The 20,000-nt window shown below is 42.6% G+C and overlaps 1 protein-coding gene across 3 annotated transcripts in view; it reads right to left on the bottom strand.

Moving 5' to 3' along the window:
- Window positions 1–20,000, bottom strand: part of PCDH19 (protocadherin 19) — a 282,964-nt gene that overhangs the window by 128,530 nt on the left and 134,434 nt on the right. The gene's annotated exons all lie outside the window — the stretch shown is intronic.

The following is a 20,000-nucleotide window of genomic DNA, read 5'->3' as shown; positions in this document are numbered from 1 at the left end:
CTGCAGTGGTCCAACAATTTCCCCTGCTTTGTCAAATTAGCTTGGCAATCAGTAAAGCTTATACTCCCCACTGATTAGAAATCTCTGGCAGCAGGGGGTGTGCTGGACCATTGCAGACAGACCACTGCTTCCACACAGAATGCAAGGGTCCCACTCTGCAGTATAATGAGAGAGGACAGACTTTGCTAATCAAGATATGTTACATATAAAACTAATAAAGGAACATTTTAAAAGATAATCCAAGAACAAAAGCATATATAAAAGAATTAAACGGTCAAATATGAAGCCTCACATAATGCCATACAGCAAGATCAGAAGTACAAAGTCAAGCATAGAATCTTTGAGGTAGATCTTAACAACCTTTTGGTAGTAGCAAACCAGAAATCAAAAGCAGTTATCCAAAAAAATTGAATCACATTTAGATTCCCAGACCTCCTATTTCAGAAAAGCGAGGTATAACATTGGGAATCGAGTGAACTATACGTTCCATCAACATAATCAAGTTAATACAGTGGAGGATTAGGTTGAAGGGAATATTAGATGATTTCCAATTTTAAGCAATTGACCAACAAGTTGCAATCAAAAAGTGTTTATAAGTTTTTCAGTATAATAAAGTACAATTGTAATATGATAGATTTGGGCTGTGGCTGATTTTTAAAGAAAAAAAAAAAATGAAGGACTTTGAACCCATTTTTTTTTTATACACCTGGGATGCATTCAATTAATGTAAACTAAATGTGCAATTGGGCTTTATAAAAAATAGTTTTTGGTTGGTCCTGCGGATGAATTAGCAATTACCTTCTTTTATCTATTGAAGATGGAATCTTCAAGATTTTGTCCTCCATCCTCATCCTAATTAGGTATGGGCTTTATGTTCGACGTTCAACTTAAACATTGGGTGTTCGCGTGTTCGCTGAAAGCAGTCAGGGTTGTCGGAAAGAGGCCTGGGGGGAGGCCCTTGTCCCCATCAACATTGAGACAAGGTGCTTTGGGCGAGGGGGTAGAGCCACCCTGCCCCAAAGCACCTGCCCCCTATGTTGAGTGGCCTGGTATGGTTAAGGAGGGGGGCACTCGCTCGTTCTCCCCCCCCCTTTCCTGACCTGCAGTGCTGCATGCTCGGATAAGGGTCTGGTATCAATTTTTTTTTTTAATTTTGGCGTGGGGTTCCCCTTAAAAATCAATACCAGACCCAAAGGGCCTGGTATGGACTGGGGTGGGGGGGTCGTATGCCGTTTTAAAAAAAAAATTTTTATCTATATTGCTGGGAGCGGACAATACATTACAACCGCCAGTAATAAATTAAATGAAATAACATTTTTTTCTTTGAAAATTCAGTATTGCTGCAGCAGGCTCCATACATCGTACAGATGCACCACTTTACAGACAAATTAGGGGACCCCCCAGGCACGATATTTAAAGGAATTTTTCATTTTTATTGTTTCACTTTAACCATCATTAAAATCATTGCTCTTTTAAAAAGGATTGTTTTAGAAAAAAATGTTTTGCATTGATACATGTCCCCCAGGGCAGTACCCGGGGTCCCCATACACTTTTTATGGTAATAACTTGCATATAAGCCTTTAAAATTAGGACTTTTGATTTTTCATGTTCGTGTCCCATATACTTTAATAGAGTTCGCATGTTCGCTAGAACTTTTTTCCCTGTTTGAGATGTTCTGGTGCGAACCCAACAGGGGGGTGTTCGGCCCATCCCTAAGCCTAAGGCCATGTCGAACGTAACATTCTCCTGGAATAATGAAATATCTGTTATCACATGTTATGGACTATCTAGTGTTGTCATGTATACTAGTGGGAGGACAGGACCCGTCATGTGAAAAGGCAACATTCCCTTAACTTTCAAATTAAAAAGACCTATTTTTAGTTGATAGAATCTTTGAAGGTCTGTTTTTTTGGTTGGCTGCTTTAATCATCTGTCAGCAAGGAGTTCCACCAGGTAGTTCAGATAACCAATTAAAAGCCAGTAAGACATCCTTTTGGTGCCAATGTTGATAGGTGGTTTAGCAGTTGCTTATAATGGTCTGGTTCTCTAGAGATAGAATCTTTGGATTATCTGTAAAGGTTCTCATTTCTCCAGGTCATGGTATAGCTAGTAGTAGTTGTTCACATGCAACTGGACTTGCTCTGTAATGTTGGAGGCATTTCACAGCTTCGCCAAGCCACTTCTTCACTGTGACCCATATGCAAAAAACTTGGAGTGCCGCTCAAAGCACTACAACCGCCCCCCCCCGCAGTCCAAAGCACAAAAAAGGCGCTGACCGGCAAACAACCTCATCCAGGCTAAGAGAAACAAATCAGAAGACAGAAAGACACCACACAATACACCACACACCAGAGCTCAGCCACTATAAAGAAAGGTGAAGATACGACTTTAGCCTAACTTCTCCCTAACTACACTTCTCTGCCATGTTTCGCCCATCCCATTGGGCTTACTCATAGACAGCCTCTATCCCCCTGGGTGGAGAGAAGCCACTTCTACGGGTCTAATGATTATTAGGGTTCTGATGAACTCTGACGAAACGCATCAGTCAAAATCCCGGGTTCCCTCTGGGCTCTGGAGATCACTGAGTCATATGGACTATTAGGCTATGAACGAGTACCTCAATAAGCTATTTCTATTCACATATTTGTGCGAATATTTTATGTGGATTTTTAAAAAACTTCTGTGGGATAATGCGTAATGCCTAGCAGCAAGAGGGTCGCTGGTTCGAATCCCAACCCCGACACTACCTGCCAGGAGTTTGCATGTTCTCCCTGTGCCTGCGTGGGTTTCCTCCGGGTACTCCGGTTTCCTCCCACACTCCAAAGACATGCTGGTAGGTTAATTGGATCCTGTTTAAAAAAAAAAATTGGCCCTACTGTGTATGTATGTGAGTTAGGGACCTTAGATTGTAAGCTCCTTGAGGGCAGGGACTGATGTAAATGTGTAATGTATATGAAAAGCGCTGCGTAAATTGACAGCGCTATATAAGTACCTGAAATAAATAATAATAATAATGATAGGCTGGTGCTCCCCCTGTTCTTTGTGATTGATAGGAACATATCCCAGCCGTTATAGCCACACAGGCACCTTAATCCAATCACAATTTAATGTGTCAGGCACATGTTGATTGCCCAAAAAACAAATTGAAAGTGTGAATGTTACGGAACAACCATAATCTAGTTACAAAATCCCAGGTCTGCATAGGTGTTGATCCTTACAGTCACAAGGCTTAAGATGTAAATTGTTGTTAGTTCACTGGGATAAAGAAATAGCTTCAGCATTGCAGAACAAGTTTAGTTACATTTAACTATTTAATCTTTGGATTGTGTGTGTGTGTCTCTCTCTCTGCATGGCAAATTACCTAAAAAGAGAAGTCTATCTCCCTTGATCAAAAGCCAGGACAGCAATTGCTTTAGTTGAAGGCGGATTTCGTAATTTCAAAGTCTTTATCTTGCAACTGGAGCCCCGCAAGTCGAAAAAGACTGTAATCTCCCAATATCTACCCAAAACTGAAAGATCCGAGCACCACGTCTTAAAATAGGCACCGATATCAATGGGAATTCAAACCCTCGCCTGAGCAAACATAATGGCAAGGCAATATAAAATATCACTCCTCAAATGTCAGGCAATAACAGCAGAGGGTGCAAAGGATCCTACCGTATTGTGATATATAGATCCAGAACCTTAAATCTGCTGGTATTTATGGGAAACGCAAACTGACGGTCACTCAGTTGTTATAAATCATAGGAAGATCTCAATGGTGCAATACAATAAATAATAATGTTGACGATGATTTACAATGCTCTTGCTTGCACAATATATTTTTATATGAAAAAGAGGCATGTACAAAGATTTATGGGGGGGGGGGGGGGTTGTAGGGTGATAAGTCTGAAAAGAAGCAGGCAGAAATATAATTAATAACTGCAATTTGATTGATTTTAGGTAATTTATATATAGGGATGGGGGGGGGGGGGGGGGTTTCCTGCGATCACTGGGATGAGCACTACTACACAATCCAAACAGGATGATATTGTCAACGGTTTAGGGAACGCAATGCTATAATAAAACACTGAGCTTCACAGGAAGTTTCAGAGATTTACAAAATTGCTACTAATTGTTTGATTAATCTTCAGGTGGGTTTGCAAAATAGAGAACTTAGGGATGAACATATGAAATCATTTAACACAAAAGACAGCTAAACAGTGGTTTTATGAATCACATGCAATGTCTATGGGAAGGGTCAATTAAAGTGGTCAAATTAAAGGACGACTCCAGTCTGTTTTAGAGTTTGGATACAGTGGGGAAGTGTTAAAACCTTCCCATTTGAAAAATGTCTTCTCTCTTCCTGTCTCTTAACCTAACAGGAAGTAAGGCTAAAATCCATAACCCATAATTCATATAATCCCCTCAACACTTTATGGCCTGTGCCAACAGGCATTGGGTTTGAGTGAATAGATAAATGCAAGTTGCTTTAATTTGTAATTAGTATGGGACTCTTCAGAGATCATCTTTGATAGGTGCATTTGATCTGAAGTTGTCCTTCTTCTAAAGACTGGAAGTTAACCTTCTTTTGACCAGCACCTGACCTTTTTTTAAGCTACATCAACATGATGAGTGAATCTAAGAATGAAGTTTTGTCCAATGACAGTTTATAGAGTCAACACGTTTTGGGGTATTTATAAGCAGTCTGCCCAAAACTTGAATATCTATAGTTCTAGATTCACTTATCCCCACCTCAATCCAAGATGATTATGGAAACTCTGTCCACACCACTACCATTCTATTGGATGATAACAATAGTATATATATATATATATATATATATATATATAAGAACATACAAAGAAGCCCCAGGGTTCCATTTTCATTCATCCACTTTACAAAAAATCAACCTATCTAAGGGCCTGTGTCAACAGGTATGGAGTTTGTGTTAACTGCATTAGTTCAACAGCAGATGCTTTTGAGATCATTCACAATTCAATGTCAGGTGCATTGAACCTGTAGTTGCCCTCTTTTTTAACTTAATTTGACCTGCTTTAAGCAGATTTTGCTTTCTCATAGACTTTTATAGGAAGGAAAAACCCAAGCACAGGCCCTTAAGCTGCTTCTCAGTTCCCATAGACTTGTATAGGAAGGCAAAACCCAAGCACAGGCCCTGAAGCTGCTTCTGAGTTCCCATAGACTTGTATAGGAAGGCAAAACCCAAGCACAGGTCCATAAGCTGCATCACAGTTCCCATAGACTTGTATAGGAAGGTAAAACCCAAGCACAGGCTCTGAAGCTACTTCTGAGTTCCCATAGACATGTATAGGAAGACAAAACCCAAGCACAGGCCCTGAAGCTGCTTCTGAGTTCCCATTGACATGTAAAGGAAGGAAAAATCCAAGCACAGGCCCTTAAGCTGCCCTTGAGTCCACTTAGACTTGTATAGGAAGGCAAAATCCAAGCACAGGTCCTTAAGCTACTTCTGAGTTCCCCTAGACATGTATAGGAAGACAAAATCCAAGCACAGACCCTGAAGCTGCTTCCGAGTTCCCATTGACATGTAAAGGAAGGTAAAATCCAAGCACAGGCCCTTAAGCTGATTTTGAGTCCCATTAGACTTGTATAGGAAGGCAAAACCCAAGCACAGGTCCTTAAGCTGCTTTCGAGTTCCCATAGACTTGTATAGGAAGGCAAAACCCAAGCATAGGCCCTGAAGCTTCTTCTGATTTTCCATAGAGCTGTATAGGAAGGCAAAACCCAAGCATAGGCCCTGAAGCTTCTTCTGATTTTCCATAGAGTTGTATAGGAAGGCAAAACCCAAGCACAGGCCCTTAAGCTGCTTCTGAGTTACCATAGGAAGGAAGGGAAAACCCAAGCACAGGCCCATAAGCTGCTTCTGAGTTCCCATAGAAAAGAAGGCAAAACCCAAGCACAGGCCTATAAGCTGCTTCTGAGTTCCCATAGGAAGGAAAGAAAAACCCAAGCACAGGTCTTTAAGCTGCTTTTGAGTTCCCGTAGACTTGCATAGGAAGGCAAAATCCAAGCACAGGCCTTTAGGCTGCTTCTGAGTTTCCATAGACTTGTATGGGAAGACAGATTTTAAGCACAGGTCCTTAGGCTGCTTCTGAGTCCCCATAGACGTGTATAAGAAGGCAAAACCCAGGCACAGGCCCTTAAGCTGCTACTAAGTTCCCATTGACATGCAGATATGTTGCAATCAAAAGCTTGTCGTCAGATAATTACATTGTATGTAACAAACAGTAGGGATGTCACACCAATGGTCATACAGTTGAGAATGTTTTTTTTTTTTTTATTAAATTAATAGCATAAGAGAGCCAAAGTATTTGGGGGTTTCTGGAACCCTGAAACGTATTTGAACTTTAATGCTAATAATTATTTAATTAAAAAAAACTTTCTGGACCATATGAACACTGGTGTGGGGCTCTTACTCCTTCAACCATATTTGGACTTCTCTCAGGATTCTGCTTCCCTGGGGATGCTCTGGTACATGTGAACTGAGTCATCTAGAGGCGGTCATTTACTACAGTGGATCTTGATAACAGGAGATCAGTGTTAATTTCGTCGACTAAAACCGACTAAAACGTTTTCGTCGACTAAATTAACACAATTTTAGTCGACTAAAATATGACTAAAATTAAAACAATTCAGATGACTAAAATACGACTAAAACTAAAATGGCATTTTAGTCTTAAGACTAAAATACGACTAAAACTAAAATGACATTTTAGTCAAAAGACTATAACTAAAACTAAATCGAAATTTGCTGCCAAAATTAACACTGGTGCATGCTCAAAGCTTAATACCATAAATAATAACATATTAGATTTTTCACTCCAGGACCAGCAGTAGTATATAATGATTTTGAAAATTGTAGAGAAATGCTTAAATAATGCATTACAAATTACAATTGAACTACACTCATTCGAATATAGATGACTAAAATTAGTTTTAGTCAACTAAAATGTAGGATGTTTTAGTCGACTAAAATGTACTGGAGTTTTAGTCGACTAAATACGACTAAAACTAAAACACTTGCAGAAGACTAAAATGGGACTAAAACTAAAATGCCATTTTAGTCCTAAGACTAAGACTAAAACTAATTTGAAATTTGCTGCCAAAATTAACACTGCAGGAGATCTAGAACCTCCTACGCATGCCCCCCCCCCCCCCAAAAAAAAAAACAAAACCTTGAAAACAGTATTAGAGAACATACTGGAAGAACATCTTGGCTTTCGACATTCATTTAGTTATAAATGAAATATCAGCAATGGATACTATTTAAATTTGTGACTTTGTAGCGGTTGGAGGAGTCTTGGACAGTTAAGATGGACATTGACAGACCGAGCAAAAACATGTTACTTCAACTATGAGGCGAACTACTACATATTCATGCACTCTTCCTGAGACAGATCCTCCTTGAAGGCCTCGTACATGTGGAGCATAAAGGTCCTCACACCCACTGAATCAGAAAAAAAATGATAAATTAAAATTGCTTTTGCGAGATTTTCAACATGCAACCTAGTATTGTATATTAACCCACTTTGGATAACCAAGAAAAAAAAAAGCTACAGCACCTTATTAATTATTTATAAAGCATTCTTTAAAGATACATATTATATTTCATGTAAAATTATGCAATTTCAGTTACCGGCGATTAAATAACAATTTATCTGGTAACAACATGGTCGGAGTATAAAACTATTTCCAACAAGTTATCTAGAGATGGAAGGCTGAAGTTACTTAACCGGTTGCTGACCGCCGCACGACTATATATTGCGGCGGTCAGCCCCGGCCAGGCAGAGTGACGTAGGGGTACGTCACTCGCCTGTCACTGACTTGCGAGCCAATTGCGGGCGGGCGCGCACCCGCCGAGGCGCGCGTCCGACCCGGCTCGTTCACTGACAAGTCAGTGCGTGTGACCGGCGGACCCCATCAAACAAGCTGTCTGTCATCCTCCCCTGTGTAAAAATAAAGATCAGACGGTTCTACTATGTAGGACCGTTGATCTTTGTTTTTACACCAATAGCCATGACCCTTTACAGTTAGAAACACGCCCCTAGGACACACTTAACCCCTCCCTCTCCAATACAGTTAACCCCTTCCCTGCCAGTGTCATTTTTGCAGTAACAGTGCATATGTATAGCACTGATTACTGTAGTAATGTCACTGGTAACCCCAAAAGTGTCAAAAATGTCAGTCAAGGGTCCGATCTGTCCGCCGCAATGTCGCAGTACCGCAAAAAAAAAAACGCAGATCACCGCCATTACGCGTTAAAAGAAAAACACCAAAAATGACAAAAATCTTTCCCTTAGTTAGTAAACACAATAACTTTTGCGCAAACCAATCAAAATACGCTTTTTGCGATTTTTTTTACCAAACATAGGTAGCATAAAACAAATTGGCCGAAAATGTTAAAAAATTTTGATTTTTACATTTTTTTTGGGGAATTTCATATAAAAAAATTTGAAAAATATTGTTATTTTTGCAAAATTGACGCTCTTTTTTTGTTTATAGCGCAAAAAGTAAAAATCGCACAGGTGATCAAATACCACCAAAAGAAAGCTCTGCTTGTAGGAAAAAAAGGAAAAAAAATTGTTTGGGTACAGCGTCGCACGACCGCGCAATTGTCCGTTAAAGTCACGCAGTGCCGAATCGCAAAATACCCCCTGGTCAGGAAGGGGGTAAAATCTTCCGGGGCTTAAGTGGTTAAATAACAGTTAATATAAAACTATTTCCAACAAGTTATCTAGAGATGGAAGGCTGAAGTTACTTAAACAAAACTATGCCACTGAAATCTCTCATGAAAACCCCACTTAAGAGACCGAAAAAAAGCTGCGAGCGTTTGCAGCCTAATGCGGTCTTCTCTCACTGCCCCCCCGTATCCATGGAAACCAAATGGACCACCTACCATTCATAGCTCAACAGAGCTGGAAGGATCGAGCTGTGAAAATCACTTAGACCCACATCTTCAAATGCTTCCTTTCAAATAAAGATGTTAAAAAAAAAAAAATGAAAAAAAAAAAAAAAGTTGTGTTCTAAAACGGAACGTTGAGTTTCAGACTAAATGGGGCTTTTGACATTGTGTTTTGAGTCAAAAAGCTTTTGTGGTCATTGAAGAAAATGAGAAATGATACAGTTTTGCAGAAAGGAATCTTTTTAACAAGTCAGGAAGCAGAGGATAAAAAAAACTTTGTGTCGGATTGAGATTGAGAGGAGAACGTCAAGCTGAAAATGTGGGAACTGCCATTAATGACTTGTTGTCTTCTTCATTGTTTCTTTGTGCCAAGAGAGTTACTGATCCAAAACAAGTATGCAGCCAGTGAGGTCAAGACTCCTGACCTACATAAACCTTTAGATCAGTAAATCTGTTACAGTATCTCTAGGATCCGTGTCTGTACAGCCAGGGGGCATAACCCATCCTGTCCATCTGCCTTGAGTTGCGCGCAGCAGCTAATGACCTTTTTGACTATAGCTGGTCAAGCTTGTAAGCAGGAGCATGGAGCATGCACATATTGACACGTGAGTTAGCGAATGTTGGAGCGCATGTGTTCACATATGTTTCTAAAGCTGGACATACTCATTGGCTTGAAGGGTATTGAAACAATTTATTTCGAGTAACTGGTGCTGTGTATTATCTCCAGCTACTCCAGAGCTTACTTACAAGTTGGGCAGAGCCTCTGAAACACGTACTCTGTGCCCACATCCCACATCCCCTGGTGATTGCTTTAGAGTTTGGAAAGAGGTTGAAGGACGCTGCTTGGCAGGTCCAGGCTACATGCAGTCCAGCTGCCTGGCTAATTGAACAGTGGTCCATGCTCCCTATCTGTGCATGTTACTGTACATGTGCCTCTGAGCTGCACCCCACCGGCTTCCATGTACGTTTTGGATATTTTATTGATCAATAAACTGGATTTATTTCATTAATCCTACGCTCTGGTTACTTTGTGTTTTTCCTACTTTCTCGGTTGGCCTGCCTTGAGCCCTGTTGGACCTGCCAATTCTCTGTCCTGCAGCCTGCCTGGACCCCTGCTTGGACTTGACTACTCTTTTGCCTGCCATGACCTCTGCTTGGCCTGACTACTCTACAGTCTGAAGCCCTGTGAACTGTCAACAACATAGACCTTTCCGTTCCTTTCATTCCCCCAATGGGGCAACACTGAGAGTCATGGTTACTTTGTGTTTTTCCTACTCTCTCGGTTTGCCTGCCTTGAGCCCTGTTTGGACCTGACTAGTCTCTGTCCTACAGCCTGCCTGGACCCCTGCTTGGACTTGACTAATCTTTTGCCTGCTAAGCCCCCTGACTGACCAGACCTCTCTATAATCTGCATCCACATGAATAGTCCACACCATAGGCCTTTCCATTCCATCCATTCCCCCTGATAGGGCAACCCTAAGAGCCATGGTTACTATGTGTTTTTCCCACTCTCTCGGTTTGCCTGCATTGAGCCCTGTTTGGATCTGACTAGTCTTTGTCCTACAGCCTGCCTGGACCCCTGCTAGGACTTGACTACTCTTTTACCTGCTAAGCCCCCTGACTGACCAGACCTCTCTATAATCTGCAGCCACATGAACAGTCCAAACCATAGGCTTTTCCATTCCATCCATTCCCCCTGATGGGGCAACCTTAAAGGCCGTAGTTACTTTGTGTTTTTTTCTACTCTCTCGGCTAGCCTGCCTTATGCCCTGTTGGGATCTGACTAGTCTCTGTTCTGCAGCCCGCCTGGACCCCTGCTTGGACCTAACTACTCTTTGGCCTGCGAAGACCTCTGCCTGACCAGACCTCTCTATAGTCTGCAGCCATGTGAACAGTCCACACCATAGGCCTTTCTGTTTAATACACTTCCCTGGTGGGGTAATCCCGAGAGCCGTGATTTGGTGCCAGTTTGCAGCAAAGGAAATGCAGACCATCAGGGTTCCTAACCCATTTTTATCATCAGGAACTCTGGTGAAGGTCAACTGTCACCTGGGGTGAGCCCACATCACCTGCCAGGGGACGCCATAAAAAAATCATTAAAGAGATACTTTCACTTTGCCCATTTTAGGCAAAAAAAACAGTCGTAGACACTCTGTAGACATCTGTCTCTCAGGAGTGCAAAAAATTATTTTATTTATATAACGTTATTTATTAAAATACATATTTTATTTATTACCGTACAACTTCCAAAGAACAAGTCCACACAATGCAAGAGGTCTTGCTATACGACACAGTTCTTAGATCTGATATGACAGTATATCTTACTGAATCTTTCGCCGCAATTCCGAAAAACAATAAAATTGTCACTACAATGAACTACTTGAATATGGTGCACATATCGGTAATTCTAATGAAAGTGTCACACAATATTCATGAGCTTGATGTAAGGCTTCCACAGCATCAACACCACCAGTAATATGTCAGAAATGCCCTAGTGAATCACCTCAAATCTCCTCATTGCCCATTCCTTACCCAGCAAGGTATATTCACCCATTCATGCTCCATTCCTGCCTCCCCACTCCTAAGGAAACCTTGCTCCATTGGTTTAATCGAGTGGACTTCCAAGTAAAAGGAAGCATGTGATCTCCCCCATATGGAAAGTTTCGGGCCTGAGCAGCCGGTTGCCAGACCCAAACATTCCTATAGAAAGGTAGTGATATCATCCATCCAGACTTCATCTGACTTCTGGGCTTACATACAGTGGACTCCTGCAGTGGGGAGGTCGCGAAGAAGCATGAATTAGTGAGTATACCTTACTGGGAAGTTGGCACTGTCACTACTCTGCTCTAAGTGGGCAGTTGACAGTGCTTCTTAAATAAGTGAAACAAGGACCAACAAGACATCCCCAGAGCTTGCACCTCTAGCTCCCTCCTAGATCGGTTGCTAGATAGGCTTGGTAAATTTGTCTCTTATTAGCTCCCCTGTAATCAGTGGAGCAGTTTGTGATTGCTTTGGGCTGTTCTGGGCTTCACTGGCTGCAGGTTTGCTGCCTACTGGAGAATTCTGGAATGTAGTGGGGTGTAAGAGGCAAATCAACAGCCTGAATATTTATGTTGTCTCAGCCAATCCCTGGGGGTGGGTGCCCTGTAGGTAGCTGGGGAATACATAAATAGTCTGGGGCTTGAGGCAGCTGGGTTCTTGTCTAGAAGGAGACGTACCCAGCCTGAAGTTCTACCTGTGCTTATGGAGGTCCCAGCTAAGCTGGAGCTGGGGGAAGAGCTGCTGTATGAAATCACGGGGCCTTGTACAGCCCTGACAGAGCCTACCCCCAAAAATATATTAAAATTATATTTTATTTAAGAATTCACAAAAATTATTATTAGTGGGCAGCAGAGGGAATCACATCCTGGACAGAGAAGATGATCAGGTTGTTGGGGGGGGGGGGGGGGGCTTTGGGTGATGGGCGGCGGGGTGGGGGGGGGTGTTGGGCACAATTACAGGAACCAATCCCATGTGTGTCTCTTCCTGCCGTAGCTGAAAGACTGCTGCAGGGAAAGACACCCAGGGGATCAGTAACTCTAATTGCCCCCAGCTACACTGATCTCCCCATCTCCTGCCCATATCTGATTCCCCTGCCACCCGGGCCCCCCCTGCTGGCCTGGGCCCTGTACAGGAGGACAGGTGCTAACCCCTTATTAGTGGCCCTGGCTGGGGGACCTGCGCTGTTGAGAATTTCTGGAACTAACTAAGGGATTTCACGAAGGATCTGGTCTGGAAAGTTCACAAGAGACATGTATGGCTGATATTGAAAGGAGACATCCAAGTATCCAGGGACATTGTGAGTACAGACCTGAGTGTAGGAGATTAGGATTATATTACGTCTACTTTAAGCTCAACTACAGCCAAAACTGAAGATTTAAAAGATTTAGAACCTCTATCGACTATTTTTTAATAATGTCTGTGATTCCTTTTGATTGATTTCACATCACTTCCTGTCTATTTGATGGGCATCAAACAGAACAGGTAAGAAAAAATCTTATCAGTGGGGACACAGACAGCATTTAAACCCTACATTCTAACCCTCTTCTAATCCAAAACTAAAAAAAAAAAAAAAAAAGTTTGGGCTGCCGGGAGGTAAGCTATGATTTTGCCAAGCCTGCAACAGACAATTATCAGACGCTGAAGCCACGTGTGCATGGAGTTGTTATTTCCGTATCTTTTATTCCGATGTTCTTAAAGGTCATGACTAATTCAACAAACAAAGGATCTTTGAAAAAAAAAAAAAAAAGGTTTTAACAAATCAGTTTCCAAGGAGCTTTCATTATACAATGTGGGCTTAATGATAAAAGTGTAGCAAAATACTTTATAACTTGACACGGAACTCACTGTTGTAAAAACAACTGGGGAACAAATGGGAGAAAAAACTGGCACAAATCGCCTTAGTGACCACATACATGCATACTGTAGGTTCATACAAAGGGCCTACAGCCCTGATGGCTAACCTGCAGCACACAGGCTACAAATGGTCATTTGGCACTTACTGTGTGGCCCTCAGGGCCGGCCCCCTGTAGATAGTAGTCTATCAGTAATATATGACAAGTAGATTTTAAGAATTAAATTGATTTGTAAAGGGGCTTTAACAGCAGTGGTCTTTAACAGTCTATTATAATGTGCCCATCAGCAACAGTGGGGCATAGTTCCTGCCACTGACACTGACAATGGGGCACTAGTCCTCAAACTGACACAGGGGCGTAACTACAGGGGTTGCAGGGGTTGCGATTGCAACCGGGCCCCATGCTCTAGGGGGCCTGTGCGGCTCCCCTGTACACCTGGATAGGAGGGGCGGCGGGGGCAGCATGTAGAGAAATCACTGTCCTCCTTTTTCCTCCTGGAGATTGGTTCCCCTGTATGCTGCCCCGGCCACTCCTCCTATCCAGTTCACTTCTGTTCTGCTGTCTCTGAGCCCCTGTGTGCTCCCCTGGTCCCCACCCCCAACTGTGCTGCCCCCCCCCCCCCTCACTGTGCTCTCTCCCCTCTCCTGATGGCTGCTGCAGGGGATGTGTCACAATAGAGAACCAGGAAGGGGTCGGTAATTATGTAATTTACCAGCTCCTTCCCTTTCTGAATGGACAGAGTCATAGTCAATGACATTGTAAAAAAATGATAAAAAATAATACAATTAAAATACCAAAAAAAAAACTACTGCCACCAGTGGGTGAACTTCCAGGATCGCAAAGGTCACACTTGCGACCGGGCCCTGGCATTCCACCAATGGAGGGGAAGCCCCAAGATGGCAGGAAGGGGGCCCACTGCAGAACTTGTGAAAGGGTCCCGCTGTGGGACCGTAATAAAGGGCCCCGCAATGAGTGTAAAGGGCCCCAGAATCAGTGGGAAGAGCCCCAGGCTTGAAGGGAAGGGGTCCGGGGGGCCCTTCATGGTTTCTTGCAGCGGGGCCCTGAAGGTTCTAGTTACACCTCTGCTTTTTTATATATCATTTTTTGGATCTGCTCAAATGACTTCATTGGTAGCGCATTAGGCCTTTTCCATTATATATTTGTATGACATGTTTGCTGTTTAAAAGAAAAAAATGCCTTTAGATTCACTTTACGTTTGCAAACTAAACGTCATCCACTCTACTTTTATATTCCCTGTGAAAAAAAATGTCAAAATGATGCCATAATAAATACAGTAAGTATAAGAAAAAAGCATCAACTTTGCCTGTGAAAAATAATAAAAAAAAAAAAAAATCTTCAACATAACATTGGCAGATCTGGAAGTAGCATCATGGGAAAAGGGAGCTTTGAAAAGCATTTAAGTATTTGCTTTGAAAGAAAATCCTTTATTGAAAGTAAAAAAAACCCACTTTACAGCGTCGGATGTTTCCTGTGGTGGGACGATCCGGGGCTCAGCAACAATGAGGGATGTTTGCTCTAGCATTCCTGACTTGAGCAAAGAGAGCCGTGCAGATGAATAGGAAAGGGAAGAGTGGAGGGCGGACACCGCCGACTCGCTATCAGTCTGCGCCAAGGCTGGCCATGTTTGCTTTGCTTTTGATTAATGGCTCCATCACAGAAGAAGAATGGGGAAAGGCAGATGTGAGCCTGCGTTGAGCAGGTGTGTTTGTCTGCGCGCACCCCCCCCCCCCCCCAGCTGTAAATACAACTACTGTATTTTCTTGTCTTGTATTTGACCACGAGACCATGTCGCTTTTCTCTTCCGATGAATGCCGGAAAAAACACATCTCAATTATCGGCCGTGCAGCACAGGTGTAAAGTGTCTTGTCGTTCCTGTCTGCATGTCTGAGACCCCCCCCCCCCCCTTTGTCTACACCATCCTCATAGGTGTGCGCAGCCTGTTAAATTAGGGTGTGCACCCCAGAGCTCAAACACACGTGTTTGTGTGTGTCTACATATATATGACCCCAGCACATTTATCTCCCTGCCGGCACATTGAAAGGGAAGTGCGTAAAGACTTCTCTTATGTCAGAGCCAGTAAGATAGAGATTTTTCCCATCTTCCTGCCAGCACAAAAAGTGATAAAGTTAATATACATGGGGTGATTAGGGTGTGCCCAGGCACACCTGGCACACCCTGTGCGCACGCCTATGACTGTCCTCAGTATTCAAGGAGTATACGGACAAGCCAGACGTAAAGCAAAAACTAGAGGCCCAGGGCCAGGGCGGCTGGTAAGGCAGTACAACAACCATAACTGGTCCTGGTGTACTGGTCCCAGGCCTCGTCAGCTAAACAGGGGTGCCCGGGGGCAGCTTTACTGCACATTGCCAGATACAGCCTAACATCATTCCTCATTACATGTGCTGTTACCATCGGATGTTTGTAAGTGTATTTCCTTTTTAAAGAGGAAGTAAACCCTCCTCTGACACTTTTACCTATAGGTGATCCTATGATAAGGCTTACCTATAGGTACTGTAAATATCTCCTAAACATGCACCGTTTAGGAGATATTTACCTTACATGCAGCCAGTGACATCACTGGTGCATGCGCTCTGAAGGAACCGCCGCTGGTGCCGTTCCTTCAGAACCCCGTGCCGTGACCGTCGGCTCCCGTGCGCATGCGCGGGAGTGACGTCACCGCGGCTCCGGCCAATCAGATGGCCAGATGCCGCGATCCTGGAAGGTGTTGGGATCTATCAGCTTCTTTGATCACATACATCACCTTGGACAGTCAATCTCACTCCTTCACTTGGGACTCACCTTATTCATTTATTATTATTTTTATACAAATCATTTAATGTATATTTTATGGACTTTATATACATTTTTCTAGCGCTGCACTATATATATATTGTCTTCAATTGTATTTCACCAACGTTTTGTCAGTTGTTAGGTCTAGCAGCTAAAATATTTCTTGGTATAGTTAGCGCAGTATATCACCCTCCTCTTTGCAGCTTACTGTACATTTCTGCCTAAATTAACAATTGGATTTTATTAGACCCCCACCCCCTCTCCTACTTGCTTACCAGGACCAAAATTACATTTCCTTTGGCCCCATTAGGTCAACAGAGAGGCCAAGGAGGTGGGAGCAGAGGAAGACATTTTTGGGGAGTAGGCACCCACCTTCTGTTGACACCCAGCTCCCTGATGACGTGCCACAGCTCATGCGCAGTGGCTTACCTCATGGCCTTACTGATCTCTGTAGCTGTGTGTGCTGTGAAACAAATCATCCTCAAAGATCACAACAAAAAGTCTAGGTCAGCTTCCAACAGCTTTGAGCTCATTTACTTCATTCTGGTGCTTTCACACATGCGTTATAGCATTAAGTCACAAGTTGCCATAGCTTGCGTGAGTCAGCCAATTCAAGATTAATAGACAGCCAATGCACCCTAACATTTCTAAAATCACACATCACACTTTTTTGTAACACGTCACATGGCAACATGCTACTATGCGAATCGGCGGGCTTTGTCTGTTAGCTAATAAGGATTATATAATAATATATATATATACTATATATAATAATTGGATCATAATAAGGGAAGAGGAGCTGTGATTTCAGGGATTCTGTTGTTAACTTTGAAGATGAATTTCCCTGAGTGAGAGCTTGTAGTCTTTGTACTGTTTGTTCAGAATGTAAATACTCTAATGCGCATTGTCTGGGCAAAGGTTTGCTTTAATGTAGCTGTTCCCAAATAAAAAAAAAAAATAGTACATTAGCAGCTATTTAAAAATAGTTTCAATGAAGCTATTTTCAAAAATATGTAATATGAAAAAAACGTATAATAAGATCACATATTTTCTTTGAAATGCCTCTTTACCCCATACAATCTGCGAAAGTATTCACTCTGAAAATGTTGTATCGTTATTCGATTTTCTGATTTATATACATTGTAGCACTGGCTTATTTAGTAGTACTCTACAGAAAACTTCAGCCTTTACACCCATTGAGATAACACCTAAATGTCCGGTTTAAATAACCCACAATATAGCTGCCCAGGGTAATTAGCATAGAGTGGGAAACTGGACTAGATGGAAGCATACTATACAAAGGCAACATAGAGTATGTGCTTCATGGTTCAGGATAAACCAAGAACCTAAGAACCTAAGCAACCCAGAACTTATGAATTGTGCTGCGTACACTGTGCTACCCCAACAAAAATGTAAAATCTATGAGCTTTATCACAATAAGTGGCTACAGCCTTAACATATTCCAAGGTAGGGAGAACTGCAAACCATTAATGCTAGTCTTTGGTCCAGAGAGAAGAGAAGAGAAGAGAAGAGAAGAGAAGAGAAGAGAAGAGAAGAGAAGAGAAGAGAAGAGAAGAGAAGAGAAGAGAAGAGAAGAGAAGAGAAGAGAAGACAACCTATTGCCCCAGCCACTGTAACCATAAGGACAGGTCAATAATCTCCCGACTTGCTCAGGAATATCTAGACAAGGGAGGAGGCTATTAACAACAGTTTTTGGTCGAGAAGACAACATTGACCCTACCACTGTTACGGTAGGGACAGGTCAACAGTCTGCTAACATGCTCATAAATATCTAGACTAGGGAGGAGGACATTAACACCAGTTTTTGGCCCAGTGGAGAAGACAACCTATTGCCCCTGCCACTGTTACAATAAGGACAGTTTAATGGTCTGCTGACTTGCTCATGAATATCTAGACAAGGGAGAAGGCCTATCACCGTTTTTTGGTTGAGAAGACAACATTGCCCCTACCACTGTTACAGTAGGGACAGGTCAATAGTCTGTTGACTTGCTCGTAAACATCTAGACCAGGAAGGAGGCCATTTACACCAGTTTTTGGCCCAGTGGAGAAGACAACCTATTGCCCCTGCCACTGTTACAATAAGGACAGTTTAATGGTCTGCTGACTTGCTCATGAATATCTAGACAAGGGAGAAGGCCTATCACCATTTTTTGGTTGAGAAGACAACATTGCCCCTACCACTGTTACAGTAGGGACAGGTCAATAGTCTGTTGACTTGCTCGTAAACATCTAGACCAGGAAGGAGGCCATTTACACCAGTTTTTGGCCCAGTGGAGAAGACAACCTATTGCCCCTGCCACTGTTACAATAAGGACAGGTTAATGGTCTGCTAACTTGATCATGAATATCTAGACCAGGGAGGAGGCCATTACCACCAGTTTGTAGCCCAGTGGAGAAGACAATCTATATTTTTCAATAAGGAAAAGTCATTAGTATACTGACTTTCTCACAAATACCTAGACCAGGGAGGAGGCCATTAATACCAGTTGTTGGCCCAGTGGAGAAGACAACCATCTGCCCCCACCACTGTTACAATAAGAACTGGTCAATGGCCTGTTGACGTGCTCATAAATATGTAGACCAGGGAGGAGGCCAATAATACCAGTTGTTGGCCCAGTGGATAAGACAACCTATTGCCTCTACCACTGTTACAATAAGAACCTGTTAATGGTCTGTTGACATGCTCATAAATATCCAAACCAGGGAGAAGGCCATTACCACCAGCTTGTAGCCCAGTGGAGAAGACAATCTATCTTTTTCAATAAGGAAAAGTCATTAGTCTACTGACATGCTTACAAATATCTAAACCAGGGAGGAGGCCATTAATACCAGTTTTGGCCAAGTGGAGAAGACAACCTATTGCCCCTACCACTGTTACTATAAGCACTGGTCAATGGCCTGTGGACTTGCTCATAAATATCCAGACCAGGGGGGAGGCCATTTATACTAGTTTTTGGCCCAGTGGAGAAGGCAACCTATTGCCCCTACCACTGTTACTATAAGCACTGGTCAATGGTCTGCGGACTTGCTCATAAATATCTAGACCTGGGAGGAGGCCAATAACACCAGTTGTTGTGTTTTTGGCCCTAAATAACCCCAGTTTTTCAATAAGGAAAAGTCAGCAGCTTTCTGGCTCACAAATATCTAGACCAGGGGTAAGGCCATTTATACCAGTTTTTGGCCTAGTGGAGAAGGCAACCTATTCCCCCTACCACTGTTACAATAAGGATGGGTCAAAGGTTAATCGACTTGCTCATTAAAATCTAGACTTGAGAGGAGACCTAAATGAAATGCATAAAGAAATGACCCTTTTAGATCAAATTCTAGCAAACTTAACCCAGACGGTGCCCTTGGCAGTAACCAAACCCAGGGCCCTAGCTCTGCAGGGCTTCCGTATTAACCACTCAGCTACTCTGCTGCCCGCACTCATGGTCTAGTACAAGGTTTGAGTTTGGCAACCATGCCGTTTGAAGCCCTCAAATCACTTCTAGTAATATACTGAGTAATATACTGAGACAATTGTTGTGTTGGTTGAGTGCTGGTCCCCAAATGAAAGAATAAGACTTTTTATCCAATTCGTTTTGGTGACTCTCTATCAGCTGAGATATCCTTAGGGGTCTACAGAGTAGTTTAGGAAATGTGGACTGAATGAGAGTGCCACAATCATAGGATAAATCCAGTGAATCTTTATTTTGCCCTACAGGAGATCAAAGAAAAATTCAACGTATTCTGAGGGCCCAAGACTCTCTTTCTTGGGCCCTCAGAAATTGGGCCCTCAAAATGCACTGAATTCTTCTTGTGACCTTCCGTTCTGGACTAATACTTGATCTGTGGTGCTCTTACTCTCTCCACTA

This window comes from Pelophylax lessonae (genome assembly GCF_965119305.1).
Source record: "Pelophylax lessonae genome assembly, chromosome: 7".
In the NCBI taxonomy this organism is placed as follows: Eukaryota; Metazoa; Chordata; class Amphibia; order Anura; family Ranidae; genus Pelophylax; species Pelophylax lessonae.
The sequence above is the reverse complement of the archived record's forward strand: the minus strand, read 5'-3'. Positions and strand labels throughout refer to the sequence as shown.